The sequence below is a fragment of the Choloepus didactylus genome, chromosome 2 (assembly GCF_015220235.1).
Source record: "Choloepus didactylus isolate mChoDid1 chromosome 2, mChoDid1.pri, whole genome shotgun sequence".
Taxonomy (NCBI): domain Eukaryota; kingdom Metazoa; phylum Chordata; class Mammalia; order Pilosa; family Megalonychidae; genus Choloepus; species Choloepus didactylus.
This window is the reverse complement of record NC_051308.1, coordinates 135,105,593-135,130,327: the sequence shown is the minus strand read 5'-3', so window position 1 is coordinate 135,130,327 and position 24,735 is coordinate 135,105,593.

Below are 24,735 nucleotides of genomic sequence, written 5' to 3'. Positions count from 1 at the left end.
GAAGCCATTCTCTCAATTATAATTGAATCTGTCCATGTTTTAAATATGTAGAAAAGTATATATGTATGAAAGATTTTTTAAGTGATTTTTCTATTGATCTATTATATTCACAGGGCTATAGTTGTTACTGCATACATCTGTTGCCCAACTAAGTGCTTTTTTCTTGGAAAGTCAATAAAGATTTTTCAAGTAAATTGAAAAGGACTTTTTATCTTTATTGGTTTCTCAGGAGTTAAATGAAAATTGTTAATCTACCTTTACTAATTTGGTGATACAATGTTTTTGTTTTCTTGTTTTGCTTACTGAAGAATAAAACTCAAGTGTTTCCTTTGGGGTTCTCTCTAAGAGGTTTGTCTCCAAGATTACTTGGAAAAATCATTCAGCTGGGAGCATGATATACTCTGAAAATGCTTAATAGGATTTTACAATAGGTTGTTTTTCTTAGACTGTTAAAAATGAAAATTATAATATCCCTTGGATGTGACAGGATATGGAGAATTTCATATTGGATTGATGTTGTGGGAATAGCACATCCATATTATGCTTTAGGAAACTGTGTGTGTGTGTATTTAGGGAAGAAGTTTCTCTTTTTTTTTTAAATAAAGTTTAAATTTATACACTCGGAGTCTTTGCATTATTGTTTTAAACTATTATGTTCCATCTTATTTTCTGAAACATTTTACTTTAAAGTAACAAAATAGACTCTACTCATTAATTTGTTTATTTCCATTTTGAGTGTTCAAATCCCAAATATATTTTTAAAGTATATATTACAAAGGACTAGGGTGACTATTGAAGCATAACTTTTTCTAATAAAGCACATTCATTGTAAACACAAATGCTATAACATAAAAATGCTTTAATATGAGCTTTACTAGAACAGTCATAGATCTCAAGTAATCACAACATGAGTCTTTTAGATCAAATCAAACAGAAGAAGATAATTTGGGGAAGGTCAAAATGGAAATATAATACCTGAAATAATTTAAAAATCAATTCAAGGTAAAATATTAAACTATTAATTAGATCTATATATGCATGCAATGATGCTAAACATTGTAATCAATATGTAAATTGACTTCTACAAATTGTGTGAGAATCTGTTCACTTGATTTATCTGTAGGCCTGTATAATATCACAGATCTTCCACAGCTGACTTCCTTCCTTGTATCCTATGGATCCAGTGCCCCAAGAACACCTAGAAACCAGGTACTACATTTAATTTTCATAGATGCTTGTTTTAGTCAACTTCAAAATGACTCCCAGTGACCCTGCCTCCTGGTATTCATGCCCTTGTGTAGTCTTGTCCATTGTGTATGGGCTAGACTTTGTAAAAGTAACATATGGCAAGTGTATAACTTCTGAGATTTGGCTATAAAATATTTCGACTTCTGTCTTGCACTCTCTCTCTCTGGCTCTCCTTGCATGCTTGCTTTGATGAAGCAGGCTTCGATGTCATGGAGCACAGACCCACATGGCCAGGAACTGAGGGTGGCCTCTAACCATCAGCCAGTGAGGAACTGAGTCCCTCAGCACGACTGTCAGGGAGCGATCAACAACATGACTGAGATATTTGAGCCTTCGGATGAGACCATAGCTCCTTCAGCCAGGACCTTAATTGCAGCCTTGTGAAATACCCCTGAAACTCAGGATCCACCTAAGCCATGTCTGGATTGCTAACTCATAGAAACTGAGATAATGTGTTTTCTCAAATCTCTAAGTTTTAGGAAAATTTGTTATGCAGAAATAGATAAATAATACGTGGCTCCTTTAATTTTGTCTTCTCTGTTAAACCCAGTAAAAATCTACAACAAAAGCTGAGATATGAAGCTGAAGCTAAGACTTTAAAATAGAGAAAAAAGGATTTTGGTAGACCCTATTCCTCTCTTTTGCTATAATTTCACATATTGAAACAAGATTAAATCATATTAAGTCCAATGTCTGTTGGTCATTGATACAGAAATACTTATTGTCTTAAAGACTCATTTTCTGAATGCTTTTCCAAGGTTCTTTAGCCTAAAAGGCTATTAGCTTTTTTTGTATCATTATGATCCGTTTGCTCTCTCTTGAAAGGAACGGGTCATTTTAAAGAACCTATTAACTATCAACCATGTACTGTACATGGTATGGTTGTGTGGAGCTATGAACCCCAGAAAAACATGTTGTTACTCTTAACCCATTACTGTAGGTGTGAATTCATTGTAAGTAGGACCTTCTGATGTGATTACTTCAGTTACGGTGTGGCACACTCAATCAAGATGGATCTTAATCTTATTACTAGAGTCTTTTATAAGCAGAACAAAATTCAGACAGAGAGAAAAGCCATAGAAGCAAGAAGCTGAAGGTCAATGGAACCCAGAAGAAAACGAAGAGGTCAAGAGAGGCTGCCATGTGTATATGACAGAGGAGCCCAGGACCAAAGGTAGATGGCAGTCATCTCCAGTATCCCAATCTTCAGAAAGAAAGCATTGCCTTGCTGATGCCATTATTTGATCTTAATTTGAACTTCTGGCCTCAAAACTGTGGGCCATTAAATTACCATTGTTTATGCCAACTAAAACACATGGGATACAGACAACTCCAATTATTCTATTAAAAAAAAATTATGTAATGAATTACATGCTTTAATTTCTAATGTTGAATAATCCATCTTTGCATTCCATGAAATCCCAGATCTATCATAAAATGTTAATCTAATTTACAAATGTACAGTCATATATTAGCATTTTTATGCTATGAAGGAAAGCATTTGATGCACAAAAGTAGCACTAACAATTTCAGCTAAGTAAAATATTTTTTAAACCTTAGTCTTATCACTCTCATTTTTACCACAATTTAGGTTTTGACAGATGTGGGAATTCTGTGGATAAAAATCTTGTAAACTCTGCTTCTGCTTCAGCATGCATATAAGCAGAAGACTGTCTTTGTCTAAACTCCTATGGAAGATGATGGGAATGTCTTGCTTTGCTATGCTATGTTCTTGAATGTAGTACTTTCCACTACCAAGGCCAGGTTTATCTGTTGTCTACTTGCCTGTCAATCTTTATGTTATTAAGGTCAAAACAACCTGCTTCCCCTCCTGCCTCCCTAAATGGCCTTGAGTGCCAGCACATCTCCCTACCCTGAAAATCTCAATAAAAACCAAAATGAGAATTGCTTGGGAGGACACTCTCTCTTGAGTTGTTCTCACTCTCGCCTCTCTTGACTTTTGTCTCGAGTAATTCATTGTATCACCGTGGTTACTGCTGGACAGGAAACCACAGACCGAGAGTATTCTGTGCTTTTCAATACCTGAAGATTAGACAATTCTTGCAGCAGAAAGGTATCCAAGAGCTATGGGATCTGCTGAAGATTTCGCTAAAGAGTGGGGATGGGAGATCTGACAAAGTATGTCTGAAGGTAGCAATAGGAGAAAAGAACAGCATTCTTGAATGTACTTTATTGAGTTTAATAAAATGATATGGATAGATGCAGGGATGGCAAAAGCATAAAGACATATAAATGAATGGATTTAAAGAAACAGGGTGAAAGAAAGAGAGAGAGAGAGAACAACAGTGTTTTCTTTATCACTTGTCTTCCATGATCATGAGATCTCCTGACTGAATTTTCATTCAATGAAAATACATCTTTGATTTTTTTTCTCAAAGAAAGTATATGCATGGTTATATTCAGACTCCTTGCGTGTCTGAATTGTCTTTTTTTATTTCATGCCATAAAATTAACTCACTGGAAGTGCAAAAATCAATTATTTTAGTAAATATATGGAACAATCTAGTTATAAATTTCCATCACCCCAAAAAAGTTCACTCCTGCCCTCTGTAGTCAAGTCCTTTTTTGATTTGCCATTTCTGGATATTTCATATAATTTGAAATGTTCCTTTTGCTTTCACTTAGCACAGTATTTTTGAGGTTCATTCATATACTATGATGTATGTGTAGTTTGTTCCTTTTTATTATTGAAAAATATTCCATCATTTGAATATGTCATATTTTGTTTAAACATTTACCACTTGATGGACATTTGGATTGTTTCTGATTTTGGGCTATTGCAAATAAAGCTCTTATGAACATTTGCACACAAGAATGTTGTAAGGACATATATTTTCATTTCTCTTATGTAAATAACCAAGAGTAGAATGATGGGGTTATGGTAAGTTTATGTTAATTATTTAAGTAACTGTCAAACTTTTCTAAGGTGGTCTACCACTTTACATTCTCAACAGCAATACATGAATGCTGTAATTTATTCACATCCTCACTAAAATTTATAGCTGTCCTTTTGAGTATAGCTATTCTCATGAGTATGTAATGATATCTCATTATAGTCTTAATTTGCATTTTCTTAATGACTAGACTATTGATTTTGCACATCTTTTCACATGCTTGTTAACATCAAGGTATCTTCTCCAGTGATGTGTCAATTCATATACTTTGCACTTTTTTAAATTGGTTCCTTTGACTCACAGGTCTCTGAAACTCTGTTCATTTTGTTTTATTTTTGTTTCTCTCTGTTCTTCAAATTAGACAATTTATATTTGTTGATTCTGAAGTACACTGGTTCTTTCTTCTGATGTTTGAAATCTGCTGTTGAGATCCTGTAGTGAATTTTTCATTTTAGCTTTTAAACATTTCAGCTAGAGAATTTCAATGTTGCTTTTAATAATTTATTTTTCTGTATAGAGATTCTGTATGTATTGAGTCATTGTCATCATGCTTTCCTTTAATGCTTTAAAGATAGTTTACTTTAGTTTTTAAAATATATTTATAATAGCTGCTTTGAAACCTTTGTTAATTTTAACATCAAAAGCAGTTTCTACTGACTGCTTTTGACTGTGTGCCACACATTTCTGTTTCTTTCCATATCTAAATTTTTGTGGTTGTTGAAAAATGGACATTTTAAATAGTATATTGTAACAATTCTGGATTCTGATTTTCTGATTGTTCCTTGAGGGTTGTTTTTGCTGCTGTTTTATTTTGTTGTTGCTGCTGCTATTTTCATTTAGTAACTTGGCTGGCCTAAATCTGTGATATCTTATGAGCATAGATATCCCTGATCAGTTTTTGTTTGGTTGGTTTTTTTCATTTTCATTTTAAGTTTTAAGCCTGAGTCCCTAGGGATCTCCCTTGTGTCTGATTAGCTCAGTGTTCAGGTAGTCATTGGGTAGAGGTTCCACTCTAACACCTCAAGTCTGCAAAGCTTCCATTTTCTACTGATGGAATTGCGTGTGGGTGGGGAAATTGCATTCAAATTTCAGGCAATTTTCAATTGTGTACCACCTTTGCTTTTGGTTGCGCCCTCTTGTGTCTTCTCTGAAACTGTGCACACACTTAACAGTCCACACTGTTTGGACAGGTGGAACCCTTGACAGTCTCTTCTGCACATGCACAATCTTTCAATAAACCAGTGATGTGTGATGAGATTATCATGCCCTGTTATAGGTGTTTCATTTCCTGGATCTTCCTTTTAAATTTCTGCCTAGTCTGCTAGTCAATTTCTTGCATCAGCTATGACCACAACCTCCAACTAATGGGTCTACTGGCTTTTTCCATCCATTTGTCCTGAGATTACTAATGTTCATGACGTCACAGTGCCACTTATCTCTAAATCAATTGGACTGTCTCTGTTGGCAGAGCTACTCTTTTTCATGGCTGATCTCCCCTTGGTAGATCTAACTCTATGACTGAGACAAAGTTGGGGGATTGAAAGCAGCTGCAGGTAAGAATGTCACAGTCTCCTGCTGGGTTTTTTTTTTTTTTTCCCCAAAGTTTTACAGTGTTCCTGAGTAAACAAGTATATGCTTTGGGTCAATTTCTAGAGCTCTGTTATCCGTTTATTTTTGACAATTTTCTCCAGTTTTATCATTGCTTTTGGAAGCATCATTCCACCATGCCAAACATACCACTGAAATGTTTTTCTTTGTTCCTTCCAACAGATGTATGTTATTTCTGATGAGTATAAGATTCTGGCATTACAGTCCTTTTTTCTCCATAGTCAACAGATGGTATTTCACAATTTTCTACATTACAGCATTGCTGATAGAGTGAATGTTGGTCTGATGCTCTTTCATTTTAAAAATACTGATTCTTTCCCTCTGGATGCTTGTAGTATACCTTCTTTGTCTCTAGAGTTCAGCAATTTCACCAAGATTTAATTCATGGGCTTTCATATCATATATATTTCAAATTCAAGAGAATTTGCCTGCTCCTCCAGGGAATACAATCAGCAAATGCTATTTTGAGCTTCTTGTGAAGCTCCCAGTTTTAAGGCAAAAAAGTCAAACTATATACTTTGCATGGCCATTCGTTTTAGCCTGATGCTAGGGATTACAAAGGCACCTACCTCTCTCACAAGGATATCTCAAAAGAATTGCTGTTTCAGACATATGCTTATCTATACATATGTTGGCATTTACTTTCTACAAAGAGGAAGTTGGAAAGAAGAGGGAATTAGTATTATATACTGAGGCTGTCATTTATCTGTCCACTCATCTAATTTAACTATTTGGTATAATGTTACCTAAAGTCCAAATAATTGGAGATACTAGAGTTGAAGAGAATAATAGTATATTCATTTGTCCAGAGTACTCCATTAAGGAAAAGTAAATTTGAACTGTTAACTTTTGAACTTAGAAATGTATTCTAATTTATTCTAACTTCTGTCTTTTGCTATTATGGCATTTGAAAATTGTTCTATATGTGTATATTTTCCAAAACTCTTTCATCAGAAGCAAGCAAACTCTAGTCTGAACAATTCATCATTTATTACTCATATGTTTACAGAGTTTCATAATCTACCAAGAATGCAAGGTGGAGTTTTAAAATACTATTGTTCAAAATACTGCTTTCTGTCACTACAGGAGGAGTTACAGAGGGCTTGGCAGTATCCGTACTGCAGGAGGATGATGTTTCTTCATCCTCTTGTATCTAGGAAGGGAACAGATAGCATATTTTTGACCACTTCAGAGCTGACGCTTTAAGAAGCAGATATTGGTTTGCCACGTGTCTTTTTCCTCAACATCTACAGTGTACCAGATACATTCTGGAATGAACACAATGTGAGTCAGAGCAAGAGCTGACCCAGAATAGATATTTAAGTTGAATAGCAAACACTCATTTCTATAAGTCAATAAGAATTGGAAGGATTTTCTTACCAAAGCAAAGCAGTTTATCCTGATCAGTGAACATTTAATATTTTTTGTCAGATTACTTACTTTAAAGGACCAAATAAAAAGTAGCAATGGGTGTTTTAATTTTCATTGTATTTTCTACAACTCTAATAAGAAGGAAAGGCAGTTATGGGAAAGAAAACTATTTTGGCAATACTGTTAGAATATGCCAACATTGTGTCATTGTATTTTTTTAGCTCTCATGAATTTCCTTCTCAGGGAAACCACTAGTCACCCCCTAAGGATTTTATTTGTGCCTGCGGACTTATCATTACTCAGCTTTTATGAGATGTAGTCAAGTCCAGAACCCTGCTGCTCTTCACAGATATAAGTAAGTCCAAAGCCCTAAACATTGGGCTACCCAATTACAAATTATGAAACCAGGACAATAAAGGCACAGTGAGAACTGGTTGAGCAAATAAAAAAAATGAAATAAATATTAAGCAACTTAGAAGCTGTCAAGTAAATTATTTTTGCCAATGATTGCTCTAGATCCAGAGTCAGCAAATTTTTTTTCAGTAAAGAGACAATAGATGATATTTTAGATTTTTGGAGCCATGTGGTAACTGTTGTTGGAGTGTGAAATTGGAAACAGACAATGTAGTTGGTCATAAACAAATAAGCAAGGCTGCATTTTGATAAAGCTTTATTTACAAAAATAGGCAGCTTGTTGGCTTTGACCCTGCAGGCCATATTTGCTGACCCTTTCTCTAGACAGATATCGTCTCTATATTGGCTTTTGAAGCACTGATTAGTAAAAGATCTTTATTTCTAAACTGATTGTTCTAGTTTGCTAATGCTTCTGGTATGCAAAACACCAGAAATGGACTGGCTTTTAAAAAGGGAGGTTATTTGGTTACAAAGTTATAGCCTTAAGGCCATAAAGTGTCCACCAACAAAGGGTACCTTCACTGGAGAAATGTCATTGGCATCTGGAAAACCTCTGTTAGCTGGGAAGACACATGGCTGACATCTGCTTGCTCCCAGGTTGTGTTACAAAATGGCATTCTCTAAAATGTCTGCATCAGCTTCCAATGGTTATCTTCAAAATGTCTGTCTCAGCTCCAGCTAGCTGTGAGCTCCTTCTGTCTGAGCTTATATAGTGCTCCAGTAAACTAAACAAGGCCCACACTGAATGGGTGGGGCCACACCTCCATGGAAATTATCCAATCAGAGTTATCACCTACAGTTGGGTGAGTCACATCTCCATGGAAACATTCAAGGGATTCCAATCTAATCAACATTAATACACCTGCCCCCACAAGATTGCATCAAAGAATATGGCTTTTTCTGGGGGACATGATACATTCAAACCAGCACACTGATTAATCAGAGAGATGTTTAAACTTCTCATTCTGTTATCACTATACAACCCTTTAATCTTCTAGAAGAACTAACAATATTCTTGTAAACAGACAATGTACTAGATATTTTATTTCAAAGTAGAAAATGATCATGCATGTGATAATATATTGCTATTTAAACTTTAAATTATGACAAAATAGAATAACTAATATATAGAACTTTCCTTTTCTTTGTATAACTGGTCATATTTAACTATAGGGATTTTTATTTTTTTTCACAACGTTGCTAAAATAGAGCAAAGAAACAGAAACAACCTTGTCAGTCAGTAAGAGAATGATTAAATCTTGATTCTCTCATATAATGTAATTTATTGTAGCCATTGAATGGATATAATTTAAGAATACTTAGTCTCATGGAGAATGTGCATGCATGGAATAGAACAGAAAATTGTAAAACTGAAAGATTATTCTATTTTTATTAAAAAGTATAATCACATATTAAGAAAAATACATTTAATACATACATATCAAAATATTAATGGGCTGTTAATTACATTTGCAATGCTATGCTACTATAACTAGCATCCATTACCATAACATTTCCATCATTCCCAATAGGAATCCTGTGCATTTTAAGCTTTAATTTCCCATTCCCTATCCACACTCCAACAGCATTGAAATACATATCTGAATGTAATTAAAAGGGGAAATGTTAAATTAAATATATGGCAACAGAATGAAAATTTTAAACAAAATTCATGGAACTACACTACACAGTAATTCCTAAGTTAAACCATGGGTTATAGTTAATAGTACAATTATAAAAATGGGTTACTCTTGATTACAAAAAATATTCCATATCAATGGAAGATGTTACTATTAGGGTGGTATATGGGAATCCTGTATTTTATACATGATTTTTGTAAACCCACAACTACTCTAATAAAAAGGATAAAAATAAATAAATAAATAAATAGATTACAAGTGTTTTCTCTTTGCATCTTTTTCTTTATCTATATTTTTAAATCATTAACGTAAATATAACAACTTTTTTGTAATAATGTAGAAAAATCTTTTTTTAAAGAATCTTAGCTGAAAGTGAAAGCACTAAAATCTAAAACATGGTTTAATATATGCATAAAATATAAATATGCCAGAATTTTCCACACGATAACAACTTTCCCATAAATTCATTAATTTCTTTGCATCTTATGTTACATTCAGGTACATCATTTCCAAATTTTAATTTCTTGCCTCAAAATATGATATAAGGACCAATCCTTTATTCTGGCACATATAAAATTTGAATTTGTTTATATATAGTTCTGTCAAAAACTTCTAGAACCCCCAACAGCTCTGATACCAGGTATGTTGGTATAAAATACATTCAGAAATTTTAAATACATCAGTAACTTGATCACTTCACTTCTGCTCTAACTACCTGGAGCTAGGCCAGACTCCACAGGGTAATCTCTACCAGATTGCCCTTCAGGCACCAGTCAAAAGTCCTAGGGCCTAGGCTGCAATTCTGATCAACTGGCTAAAAAATTGGAGTATCCCACCATTCCTTCATGTTCTATAAGTTTTTAGAACAACTCACAGAACCTACTAAAAGCACTATACTTGCAATTATAGTTTTATTATAATAAATGGATACAAATAAGAAGCCAAAGAAAAGCCACACAGTGGGAGGTCTGGGAGGGTTTTGAGTTCAAATGTCTGTGTCCTCTCTACATGGAGTTAGAATGCATCACCCTCCTGGTATAGTGATATATTTTCTTAATCGTGAAAGCTGTGCATGAGCTTTGAGTGTTCCAAGTTTAAAATGTAGGCATGATTGGTTGAATAAATGCTCATATGGTTGAACTCAGTCTGCAACCCCTCTACCTTCCCAGCAGTCAGGAAGCTCAGGCTAACATGACATGACTCAGAATTCCAACCCCACTGGGTTGTCTGCCTGATGTGGCTAGTCTCCACTAGCCTGAGACTAAAGGTATGGCTGGCCCCACCCTGTTATTCACAAACATTTGAATTATCAGATGTGGTGGGGGGGGGCATCATGAATAACATAAGACACTCCTATCACAGGAAATTCCAATTCAGATTTAGAAGTGACTTCCCCAGGAACTGGGGATGAAGACCAGTCAAGTTTTTCATTACGTTATAGCTCTTATCCAAATGTCAAACATTTTTATAACCCCTTTCCAAATAGGCTATCCTTCCCAAATTATCCTTTACTGACAATGTCAATCTACATTCATCTTCCCTCTATTTTATAATATTAGAAAAAGATTTGCCTGGCTTTTTTCATTCTTTCAATAAAAAAAATTATTGAGAATTTATTTGCCAGTTACTGTACTAAGTTTAAGTATTAAAAATTATTCATGAAAAATTTCAGCTCCACATCAAGATGAGATCACAGGGATTAGATTTAACTTTCTGCTTTAAATAATTAAGAGACAGGACAAAATATAGGAAACAATAGATTTAAGGAGACTAGATAGCAGACAATGAAGAAGAGTGATGCCTAAGAGAGAGAAAATAAATGAGGTGAGTTCTAAGATTGCCGCAGCTCACTGATTTTAGTGAATTTCCAGGTCGTGGTGCAGGGAGGGAAAACAAGGCAAACCCAAATTAACTTTCTTAATTGAGGAGAGAGATGAGAGTATGGAAATGTCAATATGGTCAAAGACTACTGAAAAAAATATACTGGAGAAAGAAAGAGTTCCACAAAAACAGAATTCCGTAGAACTGAAGAGGATCACCCTCATTAGTTTAGCCATGAGTTAGCATGTTCTGACTGACCATGCATGACAAAATTACCCTAGGCCAGGGAAACAATCCCCAACAAAGATTAGGAGGATTAGTATGCATTACTCTTTATTCCAGAAGTAGTGTTTTTTTTTTAGATATATAATAAATCTTATAACTCACAGAATGTTGAGTAGAATATTCCAAAGAATCTTGGCTCAGGAGACAAGTGAGCAACCAAATTTTGCCTAACAAAAAGCTCAATAATATATATTGCAATATAAAATTATCCAGCACTCAACAAGGTAAAATTCACAATGTCTGGAAACAAACAATCAAAAATTACCAGCCATACAAAGAGCAAGAAAAATACTACTCATAATCAAGGGAAAAGATAAATCAAAACCAGAATTTTCACATACATTATAAATATCAGAAAAGGATATTAAATTAGTTCTTATAAATTTATCCCATATGTATAAAAGCTAGAGGAAAGACTGAATATATTGAGACATGGAAGATACAAAAAAATACACTAATTGTTCTTCTAGAGAGGAAAACTACAATATTTGCAATGAAAAATGCAGTGCATAATATTAATGGCAGATTACACATTGCAAAAACCATTATTTATTAACTTGAGAATACAGCAATAAAAATTATCCAAAATAAAGCACAAGGAAGAAAAACAATCAATAAAATAAATTATCAATTAATTTTGGGACAATGTTAAGAAGCCTAATAAAATGTAATTATAATCCTCATAGAAGGAGAAAGGAAGTGAACAAAAATATTTGAATCAATAATGTGCAAAATTTTCCAAATATGTCAAAAGTTATAAAATCAAAATATCCAGGAATCTGAAAAAAATCCAAGCAGAAGAAATGTGAATAGAACTACATGAAAACACATCAAAATAAAATTGCTCAAAACCAGTGGTGAAGAAAAAATCTTAAAAGCAGACAGATCAAAGAGATATTAGGTAGAGAAATATAAAAATAAGGATTACAGCAGATTTCTTGATGCAAAAATGCAACTGAGCACAGAGTGGAACAACATATTTTCAGCACTGAAAAAGGGAGAAAACTGTGAACCTAGAATTACATACTCAGCAAAAATAGGCTTTCAAAACTGAAGGTGAAATAATGTGTTTTCCAAACAGAAAACACTGAAGTGTTTTATCACTAGTAAACTGGCACTACAGCAAACATTAAAGGAAATCCATCACACCACAAAAAAAGGATACCAAATAGAAATATGGATCCACATAAAGGAGATGAAAACTCCAGAAATTGTAACTGTGCTGGTAAAACGTTTTTCATATTAGATAAATCTTACTAAAAGATGATTTTGATGGTTTCCACAAAAACAGTAACAATGTTGTGTGGGATTTAAAACATGTTTAAGTAAAAGGTAGGAAAACAATAGTACAAAGAGAAATTGAAAGTATATTCTTGTAGCTTCTTATACTAAACATGGCATGATATAATATCACTTGCAGGAGGAGGATGACTATGATGAGATGTATACCATAGGAGGTGGAGCAAGATGGAAGCATAGGGAATTGTAGAATTCAGCTGGTCCTCTGGAACAACTAGCATAGAGCCAGGAACAACTAAGAAATAGTCTGGAACAAATATTGGGTGACATTTGTGACCAGGCAAGTATTGTATACCAATCTGTAATGGGTGGAATGGCTGAGAAGACAGCATAAGAACTGTAAATAAACTTCCCAAACTGTGGAACTGGCACCCCTCCCCCACTGGCATGGCAGGCTGAGTTAGAAGACTTCCCTGTGGGAAAAAGAAGCAGTCTTCTAGGAGGAAGGGAAGGTAGCTCAACCAAGTTTCAAATGAAGTTTTAATTAATGAATTTGGATGACTGAATACAATCTACGAGCACAGATAAACCCAGAGCAAGCAGGAAAGGAACTCAGAGTTTTCTCCCAGCACAGAGGAGGTGGGGCTGATGGAAAAAATAAATAAATAAAAACAGAGGCTTTTGGAATTCACTGAGCTCATAATACTGGAAAAGGGCTGTGTCACAAGAAAAGGAGCACATAGTACTGGGCACCAAATCAAGTTCTTGACTGGTTACTGGGAGGCTTGAGACTGGCTCTGAAAAAGGGATTTTTTTTTCTTTTTTTTTTCTCTCAGTCTAAAAAACTCACTAGAGAAAGCTTCAGGCATTTTCAGTTCTCAGTGTTGACCCAGGCAAGAGGGGAGTTAAGATAGAGAGTCAAAGGAAGAAATCAAGTGTAGGACACAAATCCCTGAAGGGCTTTTCTTCCCAAAGAAAAGGGAAGAAAGTGGCTCCTTAAGAAAATGGCTGCCCTCCCTCGGAGAACTCAGAACCTAGGGCTGGGGTGGGGGTGCGGGGACAGAAGGAGCTTAAGCTTGTCTTCTGACACTCTCAGGTCCTCGCAGTGACAGGGTCTACTGAGAATTAAAGGTGATGCGTCTCTTCACACTGGTGGGGAGCTGTGGACTGACAAGCACCAACTGCGGGGCAAGACAGGAAAAGCAGGCCTCACAGGAAAATCTACCAACTTTCTGGGTCTCATCCTCAGGGAAACCTGATACAATTATACCCTCCTGAGACCTGGGCCCATTGCTCTGGGAAAATCTTATTGGAGTAATCAAGGAAACCAGATGCCTAGAAAACAAGAAATCATAAATCATACCGGAAAAAATGAAGATAAGAACAAGTCAAAAGAACAAACTTATACTTCAAACGAGATACAGGAATTGAAACAGCTGATTAAATATCCTCAAACAAATGTGCTAAATCAATTCAAAAGTCAAATCAATGAGTTGAGGGAATATATGGCAAAAGAGATGAAGGATACAAAGAAGACATTGGGCAAACATAAGGAAGAATTTAAAAGTTTGAAAAAACAATTGGTATAACTTATGGTAATGAAAGGCACTTTAGAAGAAATAAAGCACAATGGAGACCTAAAACAGCAGATTTGACATGTTGTGGGTGTCCTAGAAGTAGAAAAGAAGGGAAAAGGGTCAGAAAGAATAATGGAGGAAATAATCACTGAAAATTTCCCACCTCTTGTGAAAGACATAAAATGGCAGATCCAAAAAAAGCGCAGCATACCCCAAACTGAATAGATCTGAATAGATCAGGTAATCAAATGTGAATTACAAAGAGAAAATTCTGAAAACAGCATGAGAAAAACAGTCCACCCTATATAAAGGAAGCTTGATAAGACTATGTGCAGATTTCTCAGTAGAAACCATAGAGGCAAGAAGGCAGTGGGATGATATATTTTAAGAGACTGGAAAGAAAAACTGCTGACTAAGAATTATATAACTTCAAAAATGAAGGAGAGTTTAAAATACTTTCAGGCAAACAGAAAGTGAGAGAGTTTGTGAACAAGAGACCTGCTCTCCAAGAAATATTGAAGTGAGCACTACAGGCAGATAGGAGAAGACAGGAGAGAGAAGTTTGGAGAAGAGAGCAGAAATGAAGACTGTCAGTAAGAGTGTGGGTGGGTGGGGAAGAGGGGGGGGAGAGAGAGAGAAAGGGAAAATAGAAAAGCACATTCTTACAAGATCAAATCAGCATAATGTTATGACAGTAGTGAATCATTTAGAAGTTTTGTGGAACATCAAAATGGTCAACATCTCTATACACTATATTACAGCAGAGAGATGAAGAATTGTTATAAACCTGAAGCAAAATTGTAGATCTATGCTATTAACCCTTCCAGGTAAAAGTAAATTGCTTCTCATGTTTCTTGTAAATGGGTATGGAGAAAGTGAATTAATCAGACCAAAACCTGCATACCAAGTGCTGGGTGTTGTGGTAGGCTGAATAATGCCCCTCCAAAAGTATCCACATCTTAATCTCTAGAACCAATGGACATGTTATCTTACATGGCAAAAGGGACTTTGAATATGTGAGTAAATAAAAGATCTTGCGATGGGATGATTACCCTGAATAATACAGGTGGACCCAATGTAACATTGACAAGGGTCCTTTTAAGAAAGAGTCAGAAAGTTCAGAATCAAGAATCAGAGAGAGAAGATGTAAACAATGGAAGCAGGCTTTAGAGAGGAGAAAAGATGCCATGCTGTGGGCTTTGAAGATGGAGAAAGAGGCCACCAGCCAGGAAAGATATGTAGCCTCTAACTGCTGGAAAAGGACAGGAATGAATTCTCCCTTAGAGCCTCCAGAAGTAATACAACCCTCACAGACACCTTGATTTAAGACCACTGAAACCAATTTCAGGAATTTTCCCTCCAGGACTGTAAGATGATACATTTATATTGTTTTTTTTTTTTTTTTTTTTTAAATATATATATTTTTTTTTAATTTTTTCATTTTTACTGAGATTGTTCAGATACCATACAATTATCCAAAGATCCAAAGTGTACAATCACTTGCCCCTGGGTACCCTCATACAGCTGTGCATCCATCACACTTAATTTTTGTTCAATTTTTAGAAACTTTTCATTACTCCAGACAAGAAATAAAGTGAAAGATAAAAAAAGAAAAAAAGAAAAGGAAACTCTAATCCTCCCCTATCCCTAACCAACCCCCCTCAATTGTTGACTCCTAGTGTTGATATAGTACGTTTGTTATTGTTTATAAAAAATGTTGAAATACTACTAACTGTAGTATATAGTTTGTAATAGGTATATAGTTCTTTCCTATATGCCCCTCTATTATTAATTTCTAATTGTATTGTCATACATTTGTTCTGGTTCATGAAGTGATTTCTAGTATTTGTACAGTTGATCATGGACATTGCTCACCATAAAGAATCAGACAATACCACCAATGTCAAGTGTCTAACATGCCTCTCCTATCCCCCCCTCTTATCTGCATTTACCTTAGTATATCACCTTTGTTACATTAAAGGAAGCATAATACAATGATTCTATTAGTTACAGTCTCTAGTTTATGCTGATTGCATCCCTCCCCAATGCCTCCCCATTTTTAACACCTTGCAAGGTTGACATTTGCTTGTTCTCCCTCGTAAAAGAACATATTTGTACATTTTATCACAATTGTTGAATACTCTAGATTTCACCAAGTTACACAGTCCCAGTCGTTATCTTTCCTCCTTTCTTGTGGTGTCTCACATGCTCCCCATCTTTCTCTCTCAACCATATTCATAGTTACCTTTGTTCAGTGTACTTACATTGTTGTGCTACCATCTCCCAAAATTGTGTTCCAAACCACACACTCCTGTCTTCTATCACCCTGTAGTGCTCCCTTTAGTATTTCCTGTAGGGCAGGTATCTTGTTCACAAAGTCTCTCATTGTCTGTTTGTCAGAAAATATTTTGAGCTCTCCCTCATATTTGAAGGACAGCTTTGCTGGATACAGGATTCTTGGTTGGTGGTTTTTCTCTTTCAGTATCTTAAACATATCATACCACTTCCTTCTTGCCTCCATGGTTTCTACTGAGAGATCCGCACATAGTCTTATTAAGCTTCCTTTGTATGTAATGGATTGCTTTTCTCTTGCTGCTTTCAGGATTCTCTCTTTGTCTTTGACATTTGATAATCTGATTGTTAAGTGTCTTGGCGTAGGCCTATTCAGATCTCTTCTGTTTGGAGTATGCTGCGCTTCTTGGATCTGTAATTTTATGTCTTTCTTAAGAGATGGGAAATTTTCATTAATTATTTCCTCTATTATTGCTTCTGCCCCCTTTCCCCTCTCTTCTCCTTCTGGGACACCAATGATACGTACATTATTGTACTTTGTTTCATCTTTGAGTTCCCGGAGACGTTGCTCATATTTTTTCATTCTTTTCTCCATCTGCTCCTTTGCGTGTAGGCTTTCAGGTGTTTTGTTCTCCAGTTCCTGAGTGTTTTCTTCTGCCTCTTGAGATCTGCTGTTGTATGTTTCCATTGTGTCTTTCATCTCTTGTGTTGTGCCTTTCATTTCCATGGATTCTACCAGTAGGTTTTTTGAACTTTTGATTTCTGCCGTATACATGTCCAGTGCTTCCTTTACAGCCTCTATCTCTTTTGCAATATCTTCTCTAAACTTTTTGAATTGATTTAGCATTAGTTGTTTAAATTCCTGTATCTCAGTTGAAGTGTACGTTTGTTCCTTTGACTGGGCCATAACTTTGTTTTTCTTAGTGTAGGTTGTAATTTTCTGTTCTCTAGGCATGGTTTCCCTGTTTATCCAAATCAGGTTTTCCCAGACCAGAACAGAGGGAAGAAATATTCAGTATCTGGTTTCCCTGCAGATGTGTCTTAGAAAATTGTTCCACCCTTTGATGCCTTGGGTCACTGTGCTTTTCTGCCCAGCAGGTGACGCCTGTTAGCCTATAATTCTTGACTGGTGTGAGGAGGTATGGCTGTGTTCCCCCAGGCTCTGGGGTCTGGTTCTGAATGGAAAGGGCCCCACCCCTTTCCTCCTAGAGAAGACAGACCCCTCAGGTGGAGGTCATTAGCATTTCAATGGTCTCACTCTCTGCTTGTGCTGTCTCCGCCCTTCCCCGAGTCACAGCCCTGGAAACTTAAAATGACTGGGGCTTTCTCCAGTGAGCTGTAGTGAGCAGTTCACACTCGCTACTTAAAACCCCAGTTGGAGCTCAGCTGAGCTGTATTCGCTTGCTGGGAGAGAGCTTCTCTGTGGCACCACGAGGCTCCGCAGCTCGGGCTATGGGGGAGGGGGTCTCCTGACCTGGTTCCGCAGGTTTTACTTACAGATTTTATGCTGTGTTCTCGGGCATTCCTCCCAATTCAGGTTGGTGTATGATGAGTGGATGGTCTCGTTTGTCCCCCCACAGTTATTCTGGATTATTTACTAGTTGTTTCTGGTTTTTTGTAGTTGTTCCAGGGGGACTGCTTAGCTTCCACTCGTCTCTATGCCGCCATCTTGCCCCTCCTCCAGAGATGTTGTCTCCATTTATATTGTTTTAAGTCACTAAGTTTGTAGTAATTTGTTAAAGAAGAAATAAGAAATTGATACACAGGTTGCATTGATTTGCCCAAATTAAGATATAATATCTATAAATTGTAGCTTGTGTGAATAATCCAGTTCAACTTTCCTATCCATAGGTCTTCACATTTCCTTCTCCATGTTGTCTTATGTCATGGCTGCTCTAGTAATACAGTCACATTAATTGTAGTCCTCTGTTGAGTCCAAGTTACATTTAACCAACCAAGTATGCAAATAGAGATACTTCCAGCTGTACAAGACAACATATTTAATAGAGAATCTCTAGGAAGTTCAATGATTTCAGCCCAATCTCCTTAAAATATACTCCCACATGGGTACATGTGTTCCCCAGGTTTCTGCTGATATATATAATTATCAAAATATTGCAATTCTTTTGGTATGTAAGTTTTTTCACTCTGTTATAGTATAGACCTTTCCTCTGGAGCAGGATTACATTTGATCCTAGGTATTAATCTAGTTACACTAAGAAGTGTTTCCTCTCAAGGCATCTTCACCAGGTGACTTTACCACAGAGTTTTCAAGCAAAGAAAGTCTGGATCTAGACAATAGAGGACCAGTTATTTCAATGGTTAAGGCTCCTCAGTGTGACTTTGGGTTCAAGATTGCCAGTTTCATCTGGATCTAACCAGATGTCCACATTCCAGGTTTCAGAATATCACTTTTACCAATCAATGTATATCTCACATGAGAAACTTCCTGATCTGTGAATTAGACTGTCATTGTATATCAGCAATATTTGCAAATACGTTTTGAGTTTGATAATCTGTAATATCAGTCTCATGTCTATAAGGAAAAAGAACTTCTTTTACCTGCCATGGAAACCCTTTGATTATCAGATAGTGACTTAAGCTGAAAGTTACCTGACCTAAGTGCTAAAGTAAACTCAAAAAAGTCCATCTCACACCAGAGAGTTTATAGTAATCATTAATGTCATAATAGTCAAATTCCATGAACTTCTGTTAGCACCCCGTCATGATGAAGCACAGGTGATAGCTGGATTATGATGCCCTTTCATGCTCAAGATTGAAAGCATCCAATTTGCCATTAATAAATCAACACTGTTCAAAAAGTACACTGGCGTGATCAAACCCATCCCTAAATCCAATCTTTGTATTGTCTTGCATCATTGCTCTTACAATTCTGTAACATTAGATATAATTTGAACAAGGAAAGTTTAATATAAAGAATTATTATCTATAACAAGTGGTGGAGTGATGAGAGAATGGCTAGAAAGAAGTAAAGATAATTCTAATGATTATAGGAATATCAGATAAAAGCTATAAGGTTGATATAGAACACCCAGGAAAAAAGAACATGCCTCTCCCAAACACAAGCCTTAGCTCCAGATTTCTTGGGGAAGGTACATTGTGGCTCACTGGATGGCAGAGAAGATGCTGATGCTGCACTAGCAGAAATTATGGAAATCTGCTCTCTTAGGATGCCCATCAAGGTATCTCACCAGGACCCTTTCCTACAAAACCATTCATAAAGGCTGCCAGAAGAAAGCTGCTGGTTGTTGGGTACTTCTCACTTCAATGCATGCCAGGAGGCAGGCACTGAAAAAATTGTGATCACTGCAAGACCCTGATGCTGGAGAAAGCCGGTACACTGCAGGAGCAAACCAAAAGAGCACAATGATCACCAAGAAATAAAATCCTTTTTTTCCTGCAATGTCTCTCTGGCTCCCTGTACTGCAAGTATCAGTGCCAGGTCACAGAGGAAAAATATTTAGAGGAATCAGATTTATTTTCTCAGAACAGGCAAAAAAGGGTGAATTTGTAGCTGAGAGACAATAAATCAGTAACTGGCACACCACTGCCATTCAGTATTAAAAAACTAAAAGTGAAAAAGCATAAGATCGTTTCAATAGATGTAATTTAGCCAACCTCAGTTTCCAATATTTTCAATATAAATTTGTATGCTCAGTGAAAATCTTTTACAATGATATATAACAAATTTACAACAGTTTTCTTTAGTAAATCATTTCTTTCCACTCCTAATACAACCCTAAAATAAATATAGCCAATGTATTGTCATTAATTTTCTTAGTCATGCTATTGAATTCATGGCATTTACAAATTTATAGTGCTATTTCTAGCTGTACACTCAATTTTAAATTGGAAAAAAATATGCTTATATAAGTGTTACAAAATTGCACTTGCAGTTCTTCTGGCATATTTTTTCATAAATAGAAATAAGCATATTTCAGGCAGAATTCCAAAACATAGAAAAGTGATTGAATTTTATCATGGAGGAAATCTCCTTTGGCTAGAAAGGGACTAATCACAAATTCAGAGAGGAAATTTACATATTTTAGCTGCTTATTTATAAAATGCATGGTGCATCCTAAAATAATACAGAAGACACAGAAGACAACTGCTATAGAAGATGAGACGTATACAGCATATACCTTGGTCCACCAAATGTACATACTTTCTGCAATAACTTTTGATTCAGGAAATCACTAAAGGTTGTATGGTGCTAAGTTAAACTTTTTTCTAGTGATAGGGGATATATTTACAACAAATAACCAAATCAATATGATTTGATTACTTTTGTTTTGAGTTCACATCAAATACATACATGCCCTAAAGTATCTTTTAAATACTATTGTATTATTGTACACACTATTGTCAGGCATGAATACCAACTCAAATGTCTAAAATAAAAGACTTTAAGGAGAAAGGGAGAAGGGAGAGTAGTGCCCTGCAATTTAATCAGATGCCATATTACTATATTGCAGTATAAAAATCAGTGTACTAGAAAGTTGTATAACTATATTCTTGTCAAAGCCAGCTCACTTGACAAGATATGTGACTTTAGATAATTGACTCTATTGAATCAAAATAATCTATTAATTGTTTTGTAAAACTATTTTTTTTTGAAAATGCAATGAATTTAATAAGATAGAAGTCTAAAAGCTGGAGGGTATTACACTATATTCATACATACTGAAGTGTACATTTTCCAAACAAAAGAAATTACATTTTACAAATTTTATCTTAAGGGTTCCTCAGGTTTGAAAAGACAAAAACAATAAATAAATTACTCTGAGAGAAATATTATCTGTTTCATCTGCAAAAGTAAACAGGAAGTGAGATAGCAAATGCATGAAATGTTTATATAAAAGTTGTTTTTATACAACTAACAGGTTTTACAACTCTCCCACCTTGTTTACAAATCCCTAAGCGTTCATAGGTAAGAAGATTCTTTTCGAATTTAATTATCTACCATTGTATATTTCCCCTAAATCACCCTCTTTAAAACTACCCTTGCCTTTATTTGTATCATTTTCTTTGCAAAGAGTAGGGAAGCCTGAGATTTTGTACTAATAAAGAGTCAAACAAATACTATGAATGCTGCTGAAATTAGAGATATTGGGAACTGTGAGTACAACCTCCTTCTTTTTTATTCTTACAAAAAGAAAATGTGAGTCAGAGCATTAGATAGTCCACAGTGTGATGAAAAAAGAATCCACGTCAACTAGTCAAGGTTGAGTCACTACTACCACCCAGACAGAGACAGTTTCACTTGATGTTTTGCTATTCTGTAATTAGAACAATAGAAAGAAGACATGCGTCTGTGAAACTGTAGAGCTTTTGTTAACTTTAGCATCTGAATCCATTAATTTCCAATTGCTGCCTCAAAGGTGAAATGTAATTCAAAATGTATAACATCTTCATTCAAAAGACAGCAATAGCATAAAAATAAATTCCACTAGTTCCTAAATTTGGAAAATAATATACCATTTCGAGAAAAATGCTATTACCTCCGTTAACAGTTACTGCATAAGAAAAGTACATGTGCACCTGTGATGAAACCAATGTAAGCTTCTGCTCAAAAATCTTGATTAAATATGATTTATAATCCCCTCTTCACTTTTATTTTGAAAGGGATAAAAGTCCTTTACAAGAAAAGTATCTACATGTTTTCATTTCTCTAGCAGTTTTGAACTGATATATTCCTAAATCTTAGACAAGGAAATTTGTCACTATGGTAATATTAATTTTGTGATAAAATGTATATGTAGGGTCTGAGTTCATGGCAGTTAGTGGATTGGAAGTATAAATAAGGAAAAACTAGAATGCTAAGTCAAAATATATAGTTGTCTAAATAAAGAGATGTGAAATTGTATTTTGTCCTTTACATCTCCTCTTATTTATTTTCCACTTTATGTAGAGGAAAAAAGAAACAAACCATAAACCCTAAAATAGCAAAATTTAAAGCCTAAAAGAAGTTTTTCCCTGTAATGGCCTGAAACAATGTTAAGAAGTTATATGAAACATCTGGCCAGAGATCAAGTACAGATACAATTTAATGCCAACAAAGAAGTTCTACCTCCACTCCAGTCTTGTGTAAATTTTAGCTACTGAAAAACCAACCCTTAAAAGAAACAAAAGTGACTGAGATTTCAACTCAAAACCAGAAATGAGTTGTAAGAGGTGGAGCGATTAGAATTTAATTTAAAAATATTTATGAAATTCTTTCCAAAATTGTAAATACCTTCCAGTGTATGGGCTTTCTCACATATATTAATTATTTAAAAATTTGCCAGAAAAGAAGGATGAGCTTTATTTTTCTAAGTTTCAATGAATGAATTTTTATAAAATATTGTTTTCTAGCTTAAATAAATTTTAATTGAAGCTTGGGAATCACTCATCTGTTCACTTGATCACATTATACTATCTTAACTATTGATTTTATTTTAAGTGTGAAAGGAATTCCTTATAGAGTTTAAAGCAGGGAAATGATAGAAATCATATATTTGACTTACATTTTCAAGTAATCAAAGTGATTATAAAGTATTCTACAGGTGTTTAAGGTTGCAAGCGGGGAAAATAGTAAGAAAACTATTTCAATCATGATTTTGACTAGCGTAGATTGTAGTAGTAGAGAAAGTAGTAAATGTTCATGTAGTAGTAGAGAAAGTAGTAAATGTTCAGCATGTTTTTTGGATGGCAGAATCAGTATGATAGGTGACAGAGGTTGAAGTATCAAAGATGGCACCAAGTTCAATTGCCTGAGCAAATGGTTCAATGGTGGTGTTATTTACTGATTATGGGAAAACTTAGGGAGAAGCAGATTTTAGTTTGGGACTTACTAAGTTTAAAAAGCCAGATAGACAGGCATTTGATGTTGAAGGACCACAGAAATGTTCAGCAGGATTGATTGTATACAACCAGAAATGAATAGCATAATACTGTGTAATGGTAGCACAATATTATAAGTACATGGAATAAAGATGTCTGTGAGTAAAGCTGAAAGAGGTGGGAGAGGGGAATGTATGACACCACAGGTAAAGATAGATGATGAAGACTGGGACTGTATAACTTGGCAAAAACTGGAGTGGCCAATGACTGCTACTAAATATACAAATATAAAAATGTTCTCATATGTGGGAGAACAAAGGAATGTCAACCATGCAGAGTGTTGAAAAAGGGATGATATTTGGGAAAAAAAACATAATCAAAGCCAACTGGAGTCTATGGTCAACAGCAACATACCAATATGCTTCCATTAAATGTAACAAAGGCAATATACCGAAGTTAAATGTGTATGAGAGGGGCATATAAGGGAGGGATATGGGATTCTTGATAATGGTATTGTTTTCTGTCCTTACTATTATATTGTATGACATTTTTATTTTTCTTTTTATCATCTTTTTTACTATTCACACAAAAAAAACACTTTTTCGTTATAATCAGTATGTTCAAGTACTGACTGTGGTGATAAATGTACAACTATGTGATGATGCCATGAACAACTGATTGTACATTGTGGATGGTTGTATGTTATGTGAATATATCTCCAAAAGATTGTAGGAAAAAATATAAATAGAGATAAAAGTGCTGGATAAAATATGGAGAGAGGGATGTACCTATTTACTGTTGAGGAGGAAGAATGGTGTAGGCTTTCTGAGGGGCACTGTGTTGGCTAACACAAGAAGCAAAATATGTGGGGCCATAACGTCCTACAGCCTCATTATGGGGTATGTATTTGGAAGATCCGAGAGCAGACATGAATGGACATTTGCACACTGGTGTTTATGGAGGCAGTATTCATGATTTGCAATGGGTGGAGGTGGCCTAAGGGAACACTGACTGAGGAACGGAATGGTGAACTGTGGTGTATGCATACAATGGAATATTAAGCAACTACAAGAAGGAGTGAAGCTGTAAGACACGCAACGAGATGAATGGATCCTGTAGACGGCATGTTGAGTGAAGTACACCAGAAAACAAGGCAAATGCTATAATGCCTCACCAATATGGGCTAACTACAATGTGCAAACTCAAAATTAAATCTTAGAGCACAGCTTAACAGGGAAATGATTATTGCAATGGTCCTTGGGTTGTAAGCTCTTACAGCAGTCAAATCTATTCCTGGATTGTAATGTCTATCTCCAAACTCTGAGATGTTGATCCCTTAATGTATGGCCTGATTGGTCTCTGGAACATTGGGTATCTGTGTTACACTTGAACCTCGGAGCTAGAGCTTGGAGATATGAATATCAGTATTAACGCATATAGCAACTGTTAAAACAAACAAACAAACAAACAAACAAAAAACAA